Source organism: Euprymna scolopes, chromosome 2 (assembly GCF_053919585.1).
Source record: "Euprymna scolopes isolate OS-2025 chromosome 2, ASM5391958v1, whole genome shotgun sequence".
Taxonomy (NCBI): domain Eukaryota; kingdom Metazoa; phylum Mollusca; class Cephalopoda; order Sepiida; family Sepiolidae; genus Euprymna; species Euprymna scolopes.
Genome location: NC_136483.1, coordinates 185,827,690 through 185,851,812, shown reverse-complemented (window position 1 = coordinate 185,851,812; position 24,123 = coordinate 185,827,690).

Here is a 24,123-nt window from a genome sequence, read left to right as displayed (position 1 = left end):
AATAGTTGGCCGAAACGTCGTGAAACAACAACTAATAAAGACGAGAATAATATACGCCATAAATAAATTGATATAAATAATACTCATCTCAATAATGAATTCCAATTAAAATAATATATAGTACATAGATAGATTAGCATGGCAGTTTTTAAAAAACAAATAAGTTTGGGGAAAAATATGATAACTCCAAGCAGAGTACTGTATCACATTCAACGCACCATTTATAATATTTACATACCCTCAGTTGTACTCTATTTCTTTAGCTGCATAAATTGCGCAATTTGGTTGTGGCTAAAAATAGAAATATTTAAAAATAATATAATCAGCTTCACCACTAACAACAGGCTTGCAGATCACATTCCAATTAAAGAACTTCATCAGATCACAATTCTAACACCAGCCACTCAAGTAATCAAGAGCGAGGTAATAAAATTCTTCCGACATATCAAAAGAGATTAAATTAAATTATCTAAGAAAGAAAAGATGATAGAAGAAAAACGAAAGCTAGGAAGACCATGCAAACGTTGGCGTGACAATGTCTGTGTGATCACAGCGAAGTTTAAATCAACTTAATTATGTAACAAGAAACTGGATTCAAAGAAAAGTATTTTCTCATGCCAATCCGAATTAATAAAGTCATACACGATCTACTATGACTATGCAATTCTTACAGTTAATCAGAAATAGTAAGACATTGCCAGGACCGCTGCGAAAAAGTTATGTTCTCTCTACTGTGCTAGAAAGCTACTAACGCCCGAAAGCATCCTGTACCTCTATAAGGCCACCATTCGCCCATATATTGTTGTTATATTTGGGCTGATGCATCTGCTACTAGTCTCTCACTCCTAGAAAAGGTTCAAAAGAAAGTCGCCAACCTGATAGATCCTGAAGTGTCATCTAAGCTTCAGCCTCTATCCCATCGACGAAATGTAGCATCCCTCTGCCTGTTCTACAAGTACTTTAACGGCGAATGCTCTGACGAACTGCAAGCACTTGTGCCCCCTCGACGTAAATATCCCGTCAAACCCGACAAACAGCAAAATCCCACCCCTTCACAATTGAGATCCCTAGATGTAAGAGAGCCTTCTACTCCAGTAGTTTCTTCTCCAGAACCGCTAGACTTTTGAATTCCCTCCCGGGTTCCTGCTTCCCCAAATGTACTGACATGCAGAAGTTCAAGTGTAACGTAAACCGATATCTTGCTAGCCAACTCCCCACATAGTACCCCTGTAGCTTATGCCCCTGATAGTAGCCCCCTACATCAAAGTGGCAATGTGCCTTGTTTGGGGTGAAAATGTAATATAAAAAAAATAAACCATATTCAAGAATATCGAGATAATTTTATAGTAATATAAGTAAAATATATTCCCATATACACAACCGAACCATATACAAAATCACGTTTTCCTGCTATAACATTAATAAGTTTTAATTTATAATTTTTATTTCGAATAAAAAATAATTTCTAATATATACGCTATAAAGCTAACATTTTCCTCTTTATGGCGTACTTTTGCTACATATAGGTTGGTGCTCGAACCAACAGCCTTTCTTTCTCGTATAGGGTAAAAAAAGAATTTTTTTTTTATTTAATATGTTGCGCTCTATCTGTTCGGTTCCCATCGACTCAAGAGTTTCCTCCCGTGTTATAAAATGATCATGGCAGTTTATGTTTTGTACCTTTAATAAAAAGAATGATTTTTTATTTCTTATTTCAATACATAAATAATAAACGGGTCTTATTCTCCATAATTACGTATGTTCGTTGGATCATCCTATGCAGTTGTTTGCTCGGTGTCCTGTGATTGAACGAAAAACAATCAATCATAGAATCTTTACCTCCATGTTCTTTCAAAGTTCCTTTTTCTTTTGTCTGCTATCATTTCTTCGTTTTCATGGCAACAGGACACGTGCGAGGATTAAATCGGTAACCGTAGTACAAAAGACAAGGCTCTCTATTTCGACAACCCAGCTTAAACGAACTCAGAGAACGATAAATATAAGAAATGTTCAAAGAACGCGTCTTCAGAAATAAGTTCTGCAAATACCAGCTATTTGAAAGACAATTTCACCAACTTTTTTCCTCTCTCTCTCTCTTCCTTCTTCAAATACAAGTTTTTTTTAATTATATTTTTTTTATTACATTTTCACCCCAAACAAGGCACATTGCCACTTTGGTGTAGGGGGCTACTATCAGGGGAAACATCTACTGGGGTACTATGTAGGGATTAGGGCAGCGAGATGTTGGTTCACGTTGCACTTGAACTTATGCATGTCAGTACAGTTGGGGAAGCAGTGACCTGGAATGGAATTCCAAAGTCTAGCAGTTCTGGGGAAGAAACTACTGGAGTAGAAAGATCTTTTACGTCTAGGGATCTCTACAGTGTGGGGTGGGAATTTGCAGCTTGTCGGGTCTGTCGAGGGTGTTCACGTCGTGGGGGCACAAGTGCTTGCAGTTCTTCAGAGCATTCACCATTATAATACTTGTAGAACAGGCAGAGGGATGCAACGTTTCGACGATGGGACAGAGGCTGAAGTTTAGATGTCAGTTTAGGGCCTATCAGATTTGCGACTCTCTTTTGAACCCTGTCAAGGAGCGAGAGACTAGTAGCCGATGCACCGGCCCAAATATGACAGCAATACTCCATACATGGGCGAATAGTGGCCTTATAGAGGTACAGGATACTTTCGGGTGTTAGAAGTTTTCTAGCACGGTAGAGAGAGTCCACCTTCCTTGCAGCGGCCCTGGCAATGCCCTCGATGTAATTGTTCCCACTCATGTTTCCTGTGAACGTTAGGCCAAGGAGCTTGAGAGACGTACTCTCAGATAAAGAGTCGTTGGCCATTGCTATAGGTGGTAGAGAAGGTTTCTTGTAATTATTGAATGAAACCAGTTTTGTCTTGGTGGCATTGAACGTTACCATCCATTTTTGTCCCCATTCCACTACTGATTGGAGGTCATCCTCTAGTGTTTCTGCCATTACTTTAGATATATGTTCGTTTGTTTTCCTGTCGTGCCTGCTATAGAGTGTGGTGTCATCAGCATATATACCCATCTCAGAGGCAATCTTGTCGGGGAGGTCATTTATGAATATCAGGAACAGCAGAGGTCCAAGGATAGATCCTTGGAGCACTCCCGCATTTATATCATATTGTTTAGATGTACGACCGTCGAGGACAACCTGGATTTTTCTCTTATCTAAGAAGGATTTAATTATGTTAAGTATTCTACCAGTGATACCGTAAGATCTAATCTTCCTGAGGTGACCCTCATGCCATACCCTGTCAAAAGCCTTAGATATATTTAGAGCTACCGCTCTGCCCTCTCCCGCTTTGTCCAGTGAATGGTATATGCGTTCAGAGATTACAGTGAGGATGTCTGCTGTGGAACGGGCTTGTCTAAATCCATATTGATGGTCGGTCAGAAGTTTAGCATCTGTAAGGTGCTGGACTAGAGCATGGTTAATTAAGGTCTCAAATATTTTGGCAAAAAGTGGGAGGAGGCTAATAGGGCGATAATTTAATGGGTCAGTTCTTTCGCCAGAATTCTTGAATACTGGTACTACAGAAGCAGTTTTCCAACAGCACGGAAAGCAAGATTCATTAAGGCATTTGTTGTAGAGTTTGGAGAGAACTGGAGCTACTTCGGCTGAGCACTTTTTTAATAGCACAGCTGGGATGAGGTCAGGTCCACATGCTTTGGAAGTGTCAAGGTTTTTTATGATAGCATGCACCTGAGCAGGGGTGATTTTCAGATCGTCTAGCGTGGCGTCTGTCCGCATAGGAAATTTAGGTAGGGGGTGGTTTAGAGGGTCCAGTGTGGAGTTTGAGGCAAACCGACTGGCAAGCATGTAAGCCTTCTCGGTTGCTGAGCAAAGAACCTCGTGATTGTTGGTTAGTGGGGGAATTGTTGATTGCCCATTATTTACTACACTGTTGTAGATTTTCCAGAAGTCACGAGTTCCTAGTTTTTGTGCTTCGATGCGTTTTTTAGTGGTTTCCGTAAATTCCCTCTTAGCTGTCGCTATTTCTTTCTTAACGTTACTTATAGCTTCTATGTACTTCTGTCTGTTTGAACTGGACTTATGTCGATTAAACCTGCGGAATGCATGCTGCCTTTGAGCAATGGCAGTTGCGCAAGTCGAAGTAAACCATTGGGGAGAGTGGGGCTTGCTATAGAATTTCCGCATGGGAACATGCGCTTCGATTTTCATCTGTGTTGTGTTCTCTTCTTGTCATGATATATTTGTTACCACATATACGAGGGTCACTCAATATGTAAGGGGAAAGTTTCGGTATAATGACTTCTAATACATATAGAAGCTTATTTATTTATTTATTTATTTATCAAATAGTAGTCTCTGAGCAATGTTACACACTTTTCCCATCTGTGTGTAAGCGTCCGTGTTCCATCAGCATAAAAACATTTGCACTAATATCTCAGCCAGTCGTTCACAGCACCTTTAACTTCATTGTCACTTTCAAACTTCGTGCCTCTCGTGAAAGTTCTCAAGGGACCAACCGGTGAAAGTTCGAAGGGGCAACGTGTAGGCTGCAAGGGGATGAAGAAGTAGTTCTCCTAATTCAGCTTGCTAATCGTCTTGATCGTTTGGGATGCTGTGTGAGGCCTTGCATTATTATGATGCAAGATGACTCCTTCTGACTAGTGACTGCTGCGTTTATTCTTTATGTCTTTCTTTATCTGTCTCAGCAGTTCACAGTAGTTTGCACTGTTCACAGTGCTTCCTTTCTCAAGGAATGAAATTGTCATTGATCCTTGCTTATCTCATACAAAATTCAATTCTCCCTAGGCCTGTCTAGGAAGATAGCTGGTGTATGATTATTGAGTGAAAGGAAATTGTTATACAATTCTCTCTGTTTCCAAGAGGATAAGAGAAAGAAATATTAGGTATAACTAGAAGGAAGAGTGGATGTAGATTCAATAAATCTGGTCTTTCCTCCTATAACCTATTTAGTCCACTTGTAGATATTTTATCAGTTCAAACATATGGCACCATACACAGTTAATATTTTCCTATGGACTTCAACTGGTTTTACACCCTTCAGCAACGAAAAATTTGATAACTGACCGCTGTTCAATCCTGCAGTATGCTTCTTCGTCGGCCATCTTTGTTAATCGACAAAACTCTCAACGTTTTCTTGAATCTGCAAAGAAATTAAATCCGTGTGGAATAAAAAATCTAAGTAAACCTAAATCTGTATTAGAAATCCTTATGCCAAAAAATACCTCATTTATTTAATGACTTTTGTAATTTGAAAAATCCCTGTATTTCTCTATGCTGGTATGAACAGTGAATCCTTTGAAATAATCTTTGTCTACGTCAACATGATATCAGTGATGAGGTAAATGGCCTAATAATATTACACCACAACAGCTTGACATGAATTGCTTTACTTTTTTTCTTACTGTATAAAACATGGCTTCGCTCTAAATATGTGATTTAGCTAAACCAATCAGATTCTTTAAATCTCTCGGCTTTTAATTCGGTGCTCTTATCAGAATGATGGGCAACAGAACTTCGCGGATTGCCTGGGGCTTCCAATCAGCACAGTGTAGTGTGTGACAGTCAATCTTTATCAAACGTTGTGGCTGTTAACCAGTGTTGTGAGGGAAATGATGATAAAGAAATTTCTTTTATTCAAAATTAGGTTAACCGAATCAAAATGGCGAACGGCCATTGCCAAGCGCATTGTCGGACTGAATTGATCGTTGGTGAAAGAGACGCAATCACGCATCGCAATCGGTGAGAGGGAACAGTATTTTGCTGCTTGCGATCGGAACAAGGCGAGACTCAGGATTGACGTAATGAAAATGTACATATGCTCGTGCGTGTACGCGTGAGTGTGCGCGTATATATGAGTTTGTGTGTGCAGGTTTGCATGTTTCTGTGTGTGCTTGCATACATTCTAGTGATGAAACAACTGCAATATTGTTTCCGATTCCGATGTAATTACATATGCTGATTTTGGTCCCTCGACAAAAAGAGGGTGGACCTGTAAATTCACCCTTGTCCGTTCGTCAGTTCGTCCGTTCGTCAGTTCGTCCGTTCGTCTGTCCGTACTTTTCTCAATTACTACGCCTTGGATTTTTTTTTTTTTTAATTTTGCACAAACATTAAACATGATATGAGTAAAAAAATTAATAGAACGGATTTTCCGGGAAAACTCCGGTTGCCCCCCCCCCTAGGGGTGCCTTTCGGGTTAAAATGGCTAAAATTGACACTTTTGTGCTTATTAAAAAAAATTGATGCCTTGGATTTTTATAAAGCTTTCTGAACAGTTGTAACTGATTTCTATATAATTTTGTTTGTCTATACTTCGCGATCACTTTTGGGTGTGCCCTAGGGGCTCTTTTAGGGCTAATAAAAACACTCCATTTTTGGGACTATTTTACAATATTTGTCCAACATTTTCTGTGTATGTCTATTAAGTAGTTTTGCATGGTGCTGAACTAAAATTTAAATATGTTAAGGCCTTGGGGACATTTGGGGCTAAATAAGGGGCGTCAAATGATGGACTTGGTCATTTCTTTTTTTTTTTTTTTTTTTTTGCATCGTGCAGAAGTCAAATTTACATATGTTAAGGCCTAAAACTACACCGTTTGTTCATTTTCACCAGGATTTGACGTCCCCTGTGGACTTTTGGGGCTAAATAGAGGAGGGGGAAATGCTGTAATTTTTTATGCATCGTTCAATGTGTATTCACGGGGTACCATGCATGTTTCACTTGTTAATGTTTAGTTTTCTTGTTATTTTGTTTTTTATTGTTTTATTAACCCAAATCCTTATGTACTATGGACATTAATTTTTGAAAATATAAACGTGCAAAATAATCTATACACTATAGTTCCACTGGTATTTTAGAATCAATACATATATATATATATATATATATATATATATATATATATATATATATATAAAAGTGAACGTGTCTGTCTGTCTGTCTGTCTGTGTGTGTGTCTGTCTGTCTGTGTACATTTCCCTACGCAATAACTCTGTCAATTTTTAGTCTATAGACTCGAAATTTGAAATACCGGGTACTGAGATTTGGGAAAATCGATGTAACGGGTGTCAGCCAGAAATTTGGCTGTTAAGGGGTCAAATTTCAACGATTTGACCTTTAAGAACTCTACTAAACTCCTCCGACAATTTTGGGTCTAGACACTTGAAATTTTAGATATAGGTTCCTTGAACCTGGATCTAACTTAATAAAGTGATTTGAGCCCGAAACTATAAATTTTAAGGGGTCATAATAGGGGTCAAAGTTTTAAAAAATTAGCCTTTTTTTTTTTTTTTTTTTTTTGCTTTTTTTGCGCAGCATACACCTCCAAACACCCGAGCAACGCCGGGCACCCCTGCTAGTATATATATATAATCCTTAATACAAGGTATGTAAAATTAAGTTTGAAGCACAAAGAACCAACTAAAATCAATATAATAGAATCAGTTTTAACATCGAAAAATACGCAATTTTTTTTTCTGATTCTGATGCCCCCAAAAGTTCCAATTTTTTTCGAGTCCCGATTTCGATTCCGACTAATTGCCTTAACACTCGGACATTTGTGTGTGCGTGTGTGTGTGTGTCTGTGCGTGCGTGCGTGCGTGCGTGTGTGCGTGTATACACATGTATTTGATCTTTATGGGCGCCTGTGTCTTTAGTGTGCGTGTTTGCTTGCGTACATGTCGGCGCGTATGCTACCCTAATGCTATTTATGTTTGCATATATGTGTGACTGCGTGCGTATGTGTGTTTATATGCTTAGTGTATGTGAGTATATGTAATTATATCTATGTTCCTATCGCATGTGTGTCCGTCTGTTCGCACATGTGTGTGCGTGTTAATATTTCTCTGTGTGTGCTTATAACAGGTGTATGTTTGCGCATGATTATATATATTTTTATTCCTGTGTGTGTATGTTTACTTCTTAGTGTGTACGGTCGCATTACTTTTTTCTTTGTCATTGAACAAAAGCCGAAAGAGATTCTTCGCTGAAGCGCGTTATTAAATTTGGCGAAACAAAATAAACGCAATGCCAGCGGCCATTTTTTGGCATATAACATCATAGAAAACGATAAACTAGCAAACGTACGCGGTGTTCTCTGGATGCAAAAGACGCTAGGAGATTTGCCATAAATATACGCATAGTGTATTTTTCTCACTTGACGAGTATCATTATGCTACAAATGTGATTCCTCAAAACGTTCTGCAATTTAAAATTCATAAAGCCATTAGAATATTTTTATTTTTTATGAATATATTATCTTAATAATGTCAGAAATGGAACATTTTTACGTTTTCTTTATATCATACTATATTATAGCAAGTCTACCTGGCGTTGTCCGGAAGAAATGTGTGCATATTAATATTTCTATCAAAGCTACTATTTCTTCTTTCCTCTCCCCCCTCCCCGTTTTTCTCTCCCTCCTGACCTCTTCTTTCTTTTCCACCCAGCACATTCTTCTCTCTAAGGCCATGCTCACATACGCGCGTGCGCACACATAGACAACTAATATATACAGATTCCTTGAGGAATGAGTGGGCATAAGGTAATTAACCCCCTAATATAACTCAGAGTTACTTTTCCTTGATTCCTATATCGATCGGATGGAAAACCATCCGCTCCCCTCCCTGGTGGAAACTGCGCAAGTTTAAAATAAAAAATGAATATTTTTTCTAAATTTTGATATATTATTCATCCAGAGTTACGTCTATCAGTATATGTTAACGTTGTAGGTGCTTGTTTTGTATCTTTTTCGTTTTAGCCAGACATATTGATATATTATTCATCCAGAGTAACGTCTATCAGTATATGTTAACGTTGTAGGTGCTTGTTTTGTATCTTTTTCGTTTTAGCCAGACATATTGATATATTATTCATCCAGAGTAACGTTTATCAGTAAATGTTAACGTTGTAGGTGCTTGTTTTGTATCTTTTTCGTTTTAGCCAGACATATTGATATATTATTCATCCAGAGTAACGTCTATCAGTAAATGTTAACGTTGTAGGTGCTTGTTTTGTATCTTTTTCGTTTTAGCCAGACATATTGATATATTATTCATCCAGAGTAACGTCTATCAGTAAATGTTAACGTTGTAGGTGCTTGTTTTGTATATTTTTCGTTTTAGCCAGACATACAGACATGTACACAGAAACACAGACAACTGTACTTTATCTTATAGATTGTATTGGAACAGTTTAATAATATTGGAGCAACTCAGCAATTGTGAAGTTATTTGACTAAGACAGGGGGTAATATTAGTTAACTTAAGGTATTTTCGATTTCATTTCTTTTTGCACTTCTTGTTATATTGATGGGAATGTATATAACCGTGTGATATCTATAGTCTTGAACTGGAAGCCATGTTTAATTTCAGAGGAATTTTCAATGGGTAGCTTTTCTATACAAGTCCTGGAGATGAAGAATTTTCAAGCAAAGAACAAAAGATCCTTACTCGTGTTGACACTAAAAAATTATGTGCTAGAATGCTAAATTATTCATTTTTTATGGAGCAATTTGGTTTCTAATTGGTTGATAACAGAACGTGAATTAATTTGATCTGTCGGTTCCTATCAGCAGTGTTTATTGATAGAATTCCCTCATTTTCAGGGGGGATAACCCCATTATATGTCAAAAACATTGCAACATCCTCCTATTTTTATATAATGGGAACGTCCTTAAAGTTCATGATCATTCTGTTCCAAAATAAATGACTAAATAAATGACTAAATAAATAAATATATATATATATATATGTATATATATATATATATGTATATATATATATATATATTAAAATATGTAAAAGAAAGGTACTTACTGCATCTAAAATAAGAACAGAAGTCATTTGCATCTTCAAATTTGAGCATGTTGAAAAGGAAGCCAATTTTTAATTTTGTTCAAATGCCAAAGAAAAATATGTGTGTAAAAAAAGAAGAAATAAAAGAAATTGATTTTTCTTCTTACCTTCAAAAGATGGGCATGTGAAACTGAGGTCATTTTAAATTTTAATTATGCATTCCCGTTCTAACATACACACACTCACACATAATATATATATACATACATATATATATATATATATATATATATATATATATATATATATATACAAGATACAAGAAAAATGTTTTTAAAAAGGCGTTTTTTAAATTTTATTTACTTTTTATAATTTCTTTTTAGTAAATGTTTAAACTTTACGTTATGCATTAGTATGTTAAAAGTGTTAATGCAAACAAAATTGATACAGTTTAACGTCTTGCCTCCCCTTTCTCAATACATATCTGGACTTGTGAATAAATTATTCAAAGTCAAATTCCGACAAGTTTAGAAGCAAAACGTTTCAATTTCATTTTCGTCACCGACTTTTTAAAATATATTGACGATATTTTGCTCTTGTGCTACGTAATTTACAATAATAAATTTCTTTTTACTTTATTTCTTTTCAAGTGATATTTAATATCTCTTGGTGAATTACTGTGTTGCGCTAAGGCTATACTTGCTTGATTATCACAATTAATTACGATGGAAGTTTTAATTCTGGTTCTAAAACCGACTTTAGAATAGCTTTTAGATATAGCGCTTCTTGCGCAATATGTGTGTGCGCAATGATTTTCCGCCTCACACATAGAGAGTGATACAATTTGTTCTTTTTTAGATTTCCATGAAATAATACAAACAATATGGGTCCTGGATATGACCTTAAACTATATCCGATGGTGAGGCCCCAGTTTGCGGGCATTGGGAAGTGTAGAACCACCCTTTAATTGCTATTGCTCTCAGGTCCACTCTGAACCGGAGTGGTAGTACCTGTTAGGGACCTAACTATGGGTTAAATAGAAACCGACTTGAAATAAACAAAACAAATATATTCTATTAAAAAATTGTTCTTCAAAATCACTGGATTCGGCATTAAATAACCTGAAAAGGGTTGATATGCCGTAAAACAAAAAAAACAACCAACCAACAAACAAACAAACAATATTCAGATATACTTTTTCGATCTTCATCGTTTCTCTAACTTCTCTTCCTCTTCGATAACGAAGGACTTGTTTAGCTCTGTTTAAATCCTTCATTGTCAGTCTTGATAAGTTTAGTGATAGCTTTGTTACTGTTTAACAAGTCATGTAGCAGTAATTAAGTATACAAGGCGTCCTATTATTTCTAGGTGTAGTTTATCCTCAATTATTTCAGGTTCTGTGTCTGTATTTTTATTGATACCATTTTCGACCGGTGTAAAGCGTTTCTTGCATTCTTGCATTCCAAACTTTCATAGGATTTTATCAATTTACCTCGATTGATTCCTTTTAATAATTCCTTTTTCGGGAGTAAATTGTATACCCAGAAACTATGATACCTTGCCAGATCGGTCATTTTGGCATTTTTATTTAATCCGTACTTCACATCGTTTAACCTTATGTAAAAATTTGATGCGATTAAAATATCATCGACCCATGAAATGAAAATCAGTCATTTATTGTCTTTGTTTTAAGTATACAAACAGGGTCAACTGGGCATTGTTTGAATTGTTGTTCATTCATATAATCATGAAATATTGTATTCCAGCATTGACGGCTCTGCCTCAGATCGTACAGTGATTTGTTACGCCTCTACAAGCAATTTTTATTTTTTTCATTATCATAGTGGAGTCGAAAAGGGTGAAAGTAGGAACACGACGACTTGGTGCGAATAAACATTTATACCAAGCAAGGGTTAGTGGTACAGAAAAGGTTAGTAAGTCCGTGGGGGGTCGTCTCTGTACGACATCAGAGATAGCTCTTGGTCTAAACTTGCTGGTTATATGCCTAATGGTCCATCTCAGCTGTTATAAGGGTGTGTATGTCCAAACAACAATTATGAATCCCTGGGGGGGGGTAATATAACTTTCACAGTTTATTGCGGCATTTAAATCAGCATTTTAATGTCCATTTGATGGATGTTAAGGTTATATTGCGATGCGGTTTGCAATAAAATTCTGATTGTCGTTAGATTTGTAGTCGGTGAAAACGTAGAAAAATATTCTATACCGTAAATCTGAGAGCATCCTTTAGCAAAAAATCTACCCTTGTACTGTTCAACGCCTGACGCTGTAGTCTTTTTTGTAAATACCCATCAAGAAGAAATGACATGTTAATCTTTTAGGACAAGTACTACTGAATTTATTTTGCTTTTTTTCCCTATTTTCCATTGCTGACAATGTTCTGAATTAATTGCTTCGTTAAAGCTTTTTGGCCCAGTCTATGGAATAACAATATTTGACGTGATAATTTTCTGTCATTGTAGAGTTGAATGTAATAATCAAAGAAGAAAGCGCCCGCGCGCACGCGTGTGTGTGTGTGTGTGTGTGTGTGTGTATTGTGCGGTTATACAACTTACCTTCGGATAGGATCTGAGAGAGAGAGAGAAATTAAAGATGGCAGCCATAGGTTTATAATGTGTAGTCTCGTGGAATCTAACGAGATCTCATCTTCCACTGCACACGTATGCAAATGGAATGGAGTCAGTTTTCTAATAAAACGCCTGTTGACAAAGGTGGTTGGCAGAACACGTGCTGGAAGTTGATAGAGAAAGTTAACAGTAACGAATTCTAGCTGAACTTTTGCCTATTGTATTTATTCTATTTTGTTTTGCTGTTTATCAGCCCATTTAACTGCAGTCATCATTATTAATATACTGGTCCTCGTTAACGGCGACTTCATTGTCGACATTTGTTTTATGAATTTGAGGAAATATTAATTCATCATCTTCATATGATGGATTTTCGTCTTTGAAATTAAATTTTACACATCGAATTCTTTTTATTTTATTTTTCTCTGGAAAAAATAATAAGTAGGCTGGTGCTCAAGGAATATACATCGACAAATTTTGATATTTAATTTGTTTTTCTTATCTATGAATACGAAGCAAGTTTAACCAAATACATGCCTTTTGCTTAAATTTTCGCTTTCTACTGCAGAAAGCTTCATATGGAGTTCTAAATAGTCTTTTTTTAAGGACCGGTTGCATATATTTCCAGCAGTCATAAGTGCATACGTCTATATATGGGGGGGGGGTAATTCAATGAGTAGACATTTCGCTATTTCAAAAAGTGTCCGCCATGATCTTTCCGCAGTTCCGTTTTGGTTAGTTGAATTGGAGGCCGGGTTTTCATGTTTGATACGATGGTTAATTAATAAAAGTTCAAATCTTTATTAATGAATTCTGTACAATGGTCAGAACGTAGAGCACCGTAGGGGGGGAGCAGTGCAGCTCGGTATTTTTTAGTTGCTAGCAAGGTATCAACTTTGTTCTTTAAGAAATAAAACGAAATATTCGTCTACAAAATGTAATGCATACCTGAAGTTTTCTTTGCCCATTGTTTCCATAGGACGGTTCAAGTCACAATGTATCTGTGAGAGGATTTTCGTGGCCTTCGTGTCTGGCATCTTGTTTTGGTACTTTGCTATTTTACATTGTCGCAAATTGTCAATTTTTTAAAGGTTTTATTTTCTATTCCGTCAACCACATTCGGCAACATTTTGATATCTGGAATATTGCAGTGCCCAAGAATTTTATGCCATGGTTGTAAATCGTGGTAGACGGTTTCTGATGGGACTACGCCGTTTAAATAATACAGTCTTCCATTTTCTTTAATTAGTTCCATTCGTGTGCACCAGTTTATATTTGCACCTTGTTTAGTGGCGGCTTGTACAGAAAATAAATGTTTTTTTCCAGAATACATGAACAGAGTTCACCTTTTTTTATTCCTTAAGGGGATTTAGCATCGCTTCTCTTTAAAACGATACTATGAGGGTTAAAGTTGGGATCAAAATTGATAAAATCCGATTCCCTCGTAATTTAATGTTTCGTTGCACTACAATCGACAAAGGAAGTTACTGTTTGTTGAAGCGTCAAACGTACATGAAAATAAAAATATATGTTTGCAAATAGAGCTCTCTACATTTTTAATGAAGTACCTTTTTAAATTTTTGTATTTACATTAGACACTCCTGCGATTGTGTCGCCCACAATTGTAGCAAATAATGTTCGTCCTTTTCTATGGAGAAAAATTGTTTTGGAAAAAGTTACAAATTTCATTCGGGGTAAATGTATAATTTAACTTTGGTGTTTTTAAGTGGACATTTTTTAATTTTATAATATTTGTAGATTCGCTTTTTTTTCTGTGATTATTTTATCAGTTTCCTCGTAACGTAAGGTAGCACTTGGTGAACAGTAGTCTGAGATGTCGGAAATTTTTCTGTCTCTATGTCTGTCCTTGTGGCCATGTCACTAGTAAGTGTGCTGGAGGTAAACGTTTTGTCTGGGCTAACGTTATCCCCCTGATAGTCAGGGTCCCGAACCTTGGATTAACCACTAAGGAGGCTGTCCTATCAGCAGGCGCAAAGTACTGGGACTGCTGTATTGCCATTTGGTGAGTGGATCTGGATCATGCAGTAGTCTCTGGTGGGACTCTCGATGCCATACTAGTGGGTAATTGTTACGGCTTTACCTTTTCGTGTGCTACAAAAAAAAATTCCTGTCTTTTTCTCTCTTACTTTCCCTCTCTGTACTGCTCTAACCAAGTATGCCGGCCTGTTCCACAAATCCCAAAACCTCGACATGAAATATCTCCGAAATAAAAAAAACTCGAATAAACCTAGAACCCCATCTTTCAACGTAGACCCCTACTACGAGGTCTCCTTCTCCAACATCAGGGGTCTACGTTCCAACCTTCCAGAGGTTGAAACCCAATTACAGGAGACGAAACCGAACATATTATTTCTAAGCGAAACAGGAATAGGGCCGACCACTTCCCTAGATAAGTTCATAATTAACGGATACTCTAACTTAACAGCTAAATCTGACCCCAAGATCGCCATGGGCGTGGAATATGTGCCTAAATTACAGATGGCTTCCCGTATGGCAGAGATATCTCTAAAGAAGATCCTAATTTACCCTATATGTGCTTCTGGGTTGCAACAGCGGAGTTACTATCTTTAAGAGCATATCTGAGAAAATAGACCACAACCTGTCTGCACATCCCTCGGCTAACATCCACATCTGTGGTGACTTCAACGTCCATAACGTGGAATGGCTAACCCATTCAAATAAGACAGACGATGAGGGGAGGTTTTGTCATGATTTTTCCATTGCTTATGACCTCACTCAGATTGTTCGCGAACTCACCCGTGTGCCCGATACACCCGGTCAATATGCAAGCCTCCTAGACCTTTTTCTCTCAACTTACCCTGAGCTATGTTCATGTTCCGTTCATTCTCCTCTAGGATCCTCCGACTACTCCGTCGTATCAGTTAAGATAAAAACGAAATGTAAGAAGCCCCCAGACGTACCCCTCCACCGTACTGTATACCGATACTCTATGGCTGACTGGGATAGCTTCCGTACATTCATATCTGATTTACCTCTGCATTCCATGTTTAAAAAGGAAGTGTCCTCTATAGTATCAGATCTGACCGAATGGTTACTTGTAGGCATAGAACAATTCATACCATCTAAAAAATTCCAACAAAAACCTAACAGCCAGCCATGGTTTTCCCCAGAACGTGTTGCTGCTATCGCGCACAGAAATCACTTTTTCCATAGCTACCAACGTAATAGATGCACTGAGACTAAAGCTGCTTTCAAGACTGCCAGCAACCACTATAAAAGAGTAATAAAATGCAAGAGAACTATATGCCCAGTCTGTTAAATCCAAGGTAGCTGATCAGCGGCTTGGTTCCCACCAGTTTTGGCAAATAACAAATAGGATCCTGAACAGAAGTGTGCGTTCTATCCCAACCATTATCAATGGACTAGAGGTCATCTCGTCAGCATCAGACAAGGCCAAACTATTTGCAAAGAACTTTGCAGCTAATTCTACCCTATGCGACGAAGGCCATCACCTCCCCATATTTCCTCATATAACACAGAACACGCTAGGTAACATACAAATATCCGTGCATGAGGTCGCCAAGCTAATCAAGAACCTTGATTCCAGTAAAGCAACTGGCCCTGACGGCATCCCAATTATACTGTTAAAAAAACTTCACCCAGAACTTGCTTCCATACTTACGAAACTGTTTAAGTGCTGCCTTAAGGAGAAGTGCTTTCCGACTCCCTGGAAGACCTCATCAGTTTGCCCTGTATTTAATAATTCAGGTGATAAGTCATCTCCCTCTCAGTACAGACCAATAAGTATCTTGTGTGTTATGAGTAAGTTGCTGGAATCCATATTAAATAGAGAAATAGTCAACCATCTCAGCAGAAACAACCTTCTTAGTGACACACAATATGGTTTCCGCTCTGCAAGATCTACCGCTGATGTGCTGACGGTTATATCTCACAAGATTAGTGAATCTCTTGACAAAGACTTCCTTTCTAGGGCAATTGCTCTTGACATATCAAAGGCCTTCGACAAGGTATGGCATAAGGGTCTACTTCACAAGATTTCCAGCTACGGTATAACTGGAAATGTTTTCTCAATCATTAAATCATTTCTCTCCGATAGGCTCATAAGATTAGTGGTAGATGGACAAAAATCAAAGGTCTGCAGTATAAATGCTGGAGTCCCTCAGGGGTCAATCCTGGGTCCAACTCTCTTCCTGATATACATCAACGACCTCCCTAAACACATACTTAAATCATTCGTTGACATCTATGCTGATGACACAACCATCTACGGCAACACATCAAAGGCTGTAAATGACAAAGTTCTCTCTGATTCTCTCTCCTCTGATCTCGAGCGCGTGGTTCAGTGGGGGAAGACGTTGCTGGTTACCTTTAATGTATCTAAAACCAAACTCCTATCTTTACATCATCAACGCTCTGATCCCCATCTGGCATCAATTGGGATGGATGGCTCTCGTCTGGGAGAGGGCCCGTGTTTTGACAAGCTTCTGGGCTTGACCTTTACTGCTGATCTGAAATGGAACACGTAAATCAAATCTGTTGCCAAGGTCACTGGAAAGATGGTGGGTACCTTCTACCGCTCCAGAAGATATCTCACTACTGATGCAATTCTCTATCTATATAAAAGCCAAGTACGTCCAAGGATTGAATACTGCTGCCATATCTGGGCAGGAGCTGCTAAAAACAGCCTATCCTGCCTTGACAGAGTACAAAATAGACTTCGTGGCTTATTGTGGGATGCCCTTTTCTCTTCCCTGCAACCTCTCTCCCACAGAAGAGACGTTGCGAGCCTATCCTTGTTTTATCGTTATTTCCATGGCAGGTGCTCGTCTGAACTCCAATCTCTGGTCCCCCCTCGCCAATCTTTCACGAAAAACACTCGCCTAGCTGAATCCACTATGAAAAATTTCCCCCACTCTTTATCTGTGCCTAAATCAAAACGTGGATTCCATGAACAAAGCTTCTTTCTTAGAACTGCACGCCTGTGGAACTCTGTTCCGTCTGGCTGCTTACCACATGACTACAACTTGGATGTTTTCAAGTCCAACGTTAACAAATTCCTAATGAACCGCCCCCTTAAGTAAACCCTTCATCAAATCTCCACACTAACGTAATGTACTTGCAATAACCCTTATCCCTGAGTGGCTTCCGAGCCTTGATAAGTGGTGACCACTGTGTAAAAAAAAAAACTCCTAGTTCTACCTTGAATTTCTTTCTGAGTTATTACGGTGGTAAACGGTTTAAAATCACTCGGCAACTCTTTAAGGACCATGGTAATTAAAAGACTGTCGCTCATAACTTCGTTAGATATTTTTATGGAATTTGCTGGGGTGTTTTTTTGCCTTATTATATAATCTGTAACCGTCGCGGTTTTCGTACGTTTTAGAGATGACAGTTCAGTGAGATAATTTTGGGTTTTACTTTCGATAAATAATGTTCTTTGCTTTGCAGCCATCGTTCAAGGTTTCTCGCGTTAGCAAAAATAGACTTCTGTCATCTAAGCATTGTATTTATTCGGCAAAGGGAGTTGCATTCTTTTCAATAAACTTAGGGTCGTTTCTGTTTTCAGGTTGTTCCTTAATTATTTTGTGTAACTTTTAAATTCGTAAAGATCCTAAAAAATTTTACTTGTCACGATTCGAATTTGGATTTGGATCCATCGAAGTAAATTCTGCCACCGGGTCCATAACCTCTTGAATTGGAAGCCATGTTTAATTCAAAAGAGTTTCTGATGGGTATCTTTTCTATACAAGTCTTGGATATGAAGAATTTTCAGTGGGTCGCTGTTCTGTACAGGTTGTGAACTTCATAATTTTGCAGGCAAAGAGCAAAAGATCCTTCTCGTGTGGATACGAAAAAAATATGTGTAAAAATGCTAAAAGAATTCAATTTTTATGGAGCAATTATGGTTTCTGATTGGTTGATAACAAAATCTGAATTAATTTGATTCGTCAGCGCCTATCGACAGTGTTTATAAATAGAATCTACTAACTTTCAGAGCGGATACCCCCATTATATTTTACTATGTGGGGATGGTCTCCTAGCGGCTTCGGCTGCAGGTAGACAGGATAGAGTACTCATTTGTTAGAAGATAGTCTAGAAATTCTTAAAGAGACATTGGGAACTATAACATTAAATCTTGAAAACTCTACTTTTGAACCCTATCATAAACCTAACCAATCTGTACTATATGTTCATAATGAATCAAACCACCTTAAATCAATATTGAAATCAATAGTTCCCAATGCCTCTTTAAGAATTTCTATACTATCTTCTAACAAATGCATATTTAACAAAAATGAAAAATATTACAACGAAGCCCTTAAAAACTCGGGATACAAATCACAAATCAAATTCCTAAATAAAAATGATAGAAACAAAAACTGCATTGAAAATAAACCTACTAAAAGCATAATAACCTATAATATGGCCATGTCATCCCGCATACGAATGACAAAAAAATGACCAAAATGCAATACAAAGCAAAATTGAACCGCAAGTATTAGCCTCTAACACAAATAAACAACAAACCAAAGTCCCTAAGCGTAAAAACAGACATAGGGAAATCCTATAGTTCAACCCTCCATATTCTAAAAATCTTGAGACAAACATAGCCAGAGAATTCTTTAAAATATTGGAAAAAAAACTTTAAAGCCCCGCATACATACAGTAAAATCTTTAATAAGAACATGATCAAAGTGTCTTACTCAACTATGGCAAACCTTCATCAAAAAATAATTAGTTCTAAATCTTTCACGATAAACATCCGTCTAGCTGAAACCACTGTCAATAATTTTCCCCACTCTTTATCTGTGCCAAAATCAAAACGTAGATTCCATGAACAAATCTTCTTTCTTAGAAGTGCACGCCTGTGGAACTGTCTTCCGTTTGCCTGTTTCCCACCTGACTACAACTTTGACGTCTTCAAGTCCAACATAAACAAATTCCTGACAAACCGCACCCTTAAGTAAGATACTTTATCAAAACCCCCAATATTAATGATTACTACGATACTATCTCATTGATTACTGTAACTCTGATCCCCAATTGGCTTCCGGGCCTTGATAAGAGGTGACCTCCGTGTAATATATATATATATATATATATATATATATATATATATAGTAATTTATAAAATATATATGGCGATTAAGCTATACTGAATATTCCGCGTTTCGTCCACTCTAGGACTCTTCAGGCTTATGCGCGAATTCTGTGGTTGTTTATCGTTTTTATATGCTCCTCTTCTATTGAGATTTTAGTTAGCCAATCAGCTTTCTAGTATCCACCTTCCTATCAGCCAATGGGCATGCATTTATCGGACAAAGGATCTGTTTTAAAACTGGGTTAGTGTTTGTTTTGTTTTTTGGGTTTTTTTAATTCTTATAATATATATATATATATATATATATATATATATATATATATATATAATTTAAGAGTATTACGAAATAATATTTAATAGATAAAATTCATTGTTAGAAATATAGCATTTAATTTTTCCTGTCTAATGACGCCAATACTTCTTTTTCTGTGGAAAATATAGTGTTTCAATGTTCGTCTGACTTTGGAGAAAATAGTTACAGTATCGTCCAAGAGGTATCGTTATTTTTTTCAGTAGAACTTCAATAATTTCATGTAATTTTTGTTTAATTAATAAAATGGTTTTATTTTTACAGAACTAGTGTTGTATTATCGGTTTATCAGTTTATCGCTGTCACATATCATGTTTGTTGCACTTCTACAAAGATGCATGCTGCTAAAAATATATACACTCTGGTTTGCAATCAAGCTCAAAGACGGCTACGTAACATATATGTATTTATTTAATTATTATTTTGCCTTTCACTTGTCGTAAGATGTGTCGATCTAGTCTCTCTGTCTTTGTGTTCGTCGTACCTCTTGCTTTTTTCTTCCTTAAGGTTAATATGTGTGTACAAGTTCGACCTAAATCTTTTTGTTCAGTTAGAGGTCAATATGTGTGTATATACAAAGTTCGACATGGTATTTTCTTTGTTCTCTGCTAACATGTAATGTTTGTGTGTGCAGGATCCAGCTTTAGGGGAAATTTTGTTAAAAAATGTAAATTAAGAGGACATTCGTGGATTTATCTCCTACTTTGTTGCACCTTAAGAAAATAATAGAACAAAGGCGTTAGCTATAGAGCAATAGTTTTGCCTATTTTCTCTCTGTTTGATTAGATAGAACTTGAATGCTTACTAGATACTGTCTCCGATTGTCTAATGTCTCTCTATACAGGGGATGTGTCAGGAAAACCTGGCCTGAGGATTTCTTTTTTTTTATTATTCAATTTTCACCCTCAACAAGGCAAGGGGGCTACTATTGAGGACATAATTTGCGGGGACATTATGAAGGGAGATGAGTAGAAAGATGTTTGTTCACATTACACTTGAACTTCTGCATATCAGTACAGTTGGGAAAGCAGAATCCCGGAACGAAGTTCCAAAGACTTGCAGTTCTGGGAAAGAAACTATTGGAGTAAAAGGCTTTCTTTCACCAAGGGATCTCTACTGTAAAGGGGTGGGACTTAGTTGCTTGTCGGGTTTTTCGGGGGCAGTCACTTCGAGGGCGTACAAGTTCGCCAGCGCATTCACCATTGAAGTATCTGTAGAACAGGTAGAGGGATGCAACATTTCGTCGATGGGACAGAGGCTGAAGCCTAGATGACAGTTCAGGACCTATCAGGTTGGCGATCTCTTTTCAACCCTGTCCAGGAGTGAGAGACAAGCAGCAGATGCACCAACCTAATGTGACAACAGTACTCGATACATGGGCGAATGGAGGCCTTATAGAGGTATAGGATACTTTCAGGCGTAAGTAATTTTCTGGCAGGGTAGAGAGACCCAACCTTCTTTGCAGCAGCCTTGGCAATACTCTCAATGTATATATTCCAGTTCATGTTCCCTGTAAACGTTAGGCCGATTAGTTTAAAGGAACACTTTCAGGCAATGTATTCTTGGCCATTGCTATTGGTGGTAGAAAAGGTTTCTTGTAGTTATTGAAGGAAACAAGTTTAGTCTTGGCAGCATTGAATGTGACCATCCATTTTTGTCCACTACAGATTGGCGGTCATCCTCTAGTGTTTCTGCTATTTCCTTTGATATGTGCTCATTTGTTCCCCCCCCATATGCCTGTTATAGAGGGTGCTGTCATCAGCAAATATACCCATCTCCGAAACAATTTCTGACTAAATATTCAAATTACCATAGTATTCAAAACCCAAATAGAATCCCAGTCAATATTGCTAACCTAGATTGGATTGTACGAGGATTGGTGCACCGTCTTAAAGTGGTGTTGCCTATAGTAACAACAATAAGCTAGATACTCCACCAGACTAGACGAATTCTTGTCCTGGAATCCAGCAAGACTAAAAATCTAAAAGACGAATATATTATAACGTAGTAAATAAATGAAAGGAAAATTGATATTCAAAAATTCTTTACTAGCTCAACATTTGAGGCGTAAAATAGATTTTAATTGAATATTTGAATATCTGCATATCTCATATAGAAATCCAGTGTTAGCCTTAGAAAGTGACTTCTTGAATTTTGAAGTAAAATAAAACAAGAGTGAAAGCATATCTATCTATCTATCTATCTATATTTTTTTTTAATTTTCCATTCTCTCCCCGTATACTTGTCTATCTCCCCCTTCTATCTCTAGTCAACTTGACTTCGCCTCTCCTTCCCTCTTCCGTTTTTTTTTTTTTTGTCTATAATTCTTTCCTTAACGCCATTATCCTTCCTACTTTTCCACCCCTTTTTTGCTATTATTTTTTAATTATTTTTCGAAAAAAAAAATACATATAAAGGTTGTATGTTTCAGCATTGTACAGTGCCGGCAAAAAGAAAGTCCGCGCCTGTAATGTTTTCAAAAGTTGCAAATTTAAGCTAAATTTAATGTAACTGTTTAAACAACCAATACCTCATTTGATTCGTCTTTTATTCCTCTATAATTTTACCTGTTCATATTTTACTTTTAATTGAAATATCCTAGTGTTCACGTCAATTTAAAAAAATAACTTCAAATTGAGGAGGCTAAAAGAAAGTCTGCAGTAACAAATTCGCTTAAAATCTGCTTAAACTATCACCCTTAAATCAGTTTAAAATATCCACCAACAGGCAAAAAAGCATTTCTAATCGTAATTGTTCTTGTTCCAGGTTATACAACGTAATATTTAGTCCATATGCCACGACTTTCTCTTAGTAATCGTCAGGAACTCATTAATTTCCACCTTTCTGGTTTATCCAATGGAGAAATCGGCCGCAGATTTAAATGTGATTAGAAAACGGTACGACGGACTGTGCAAAAGCACCAAAATACCGACAGCGTTCGTGATACCTCTAAATCTGGTCGTACTAGAGTTACTTCTAAGAGGAAAGTCAATACTATCAAGATGCGTAGCCTAAGAAACAGATTTAAAACGGCTCCCCAAATCCAACAACAGTGCAATCTTGTTATAAAGTGTTCTCTTTCTACTGTCAAGAACAGATTAAAAGAATTTAATTTGCGAGGATTTGTTGCAAGAAAGAAGCTAATGATTTCTGTAAAGAACAGAAAGCGCCATCTGGACTTCGTCAGATGCAATGAAGATAATGATTCTTCATGTTGGTCAATGTTAGCAAGTTCTTGATGAGCCGTTCCATTTAAGTTAACAAATTTACCGAATTTCCACCACTAATGATCACTATGATTCTGATACTCTTTAACCCTTATCCTCGAGTGGCCTCTGGACCTTGATATGAGGTGACTCCTTTGGAATATATATATATATATATATATATATATATATATATATATATATATATATATATATATAAATATATATATATATATTAACGATGGTACGATTCCAATATTTTCCCGATTCCGATAAAATTACTGATTCTATACTAAATTCTCGATTCCGATACAATTATCGATTCTGATTCCGATTCTTTATAAATCTCTAAATGTTTTACTAGGATTATCCCGATTACCAACAAAACGTATCTTAAATTGTATTTATATTTTCGCAAAACACGCCTGCGTGATGGCGTGATTTATAGATTTTATACTATTTCTGTCAGTTAAAATCAATAAATATTTATTATTTTATTATTACTACTAGCTGCAATGGAATATTTTTTTAAAAACAAAATCAAATAATAGATATAATAAAATGAATCAATTTTGGCAACTGAAAAGAGGCACGATTTTTCCGATTCCGATACTTCGGATTACCAATTTCGATTCCGATTAGTCGTCACACCGCTAATATTTATATGTATATTTTTAAGTAAATATACTTATGTATACTTATGTATATTTTTAAGTAAATATAAACATCTGCACATTATATGTATATATATATATATATATATATATATATATATATATATATATATATATATATATATATATATATATATATATACTGCATGTCAAATTATTAACGAGATAACATTTTTACCAGTTTCAGAAACTTACCCGTAGTTTCGTATCAAAAGCTTCAGAAACTTTGGCAACGCTGAGCTGCGCGTACTGTGACATTTTCGTACTGTTCCGCGCAATGTAAACAACTTGTCATCGCAATTGTTGAATCCACAGTATTTGAGTTGTGTCAAATTATTAACAAGGCAGTTTATTTCGTCAATAAAATGGGTCGTAAAGGTGGTTTGAGTTGTTCTGAAAAGTGTACTATTACAGAACAG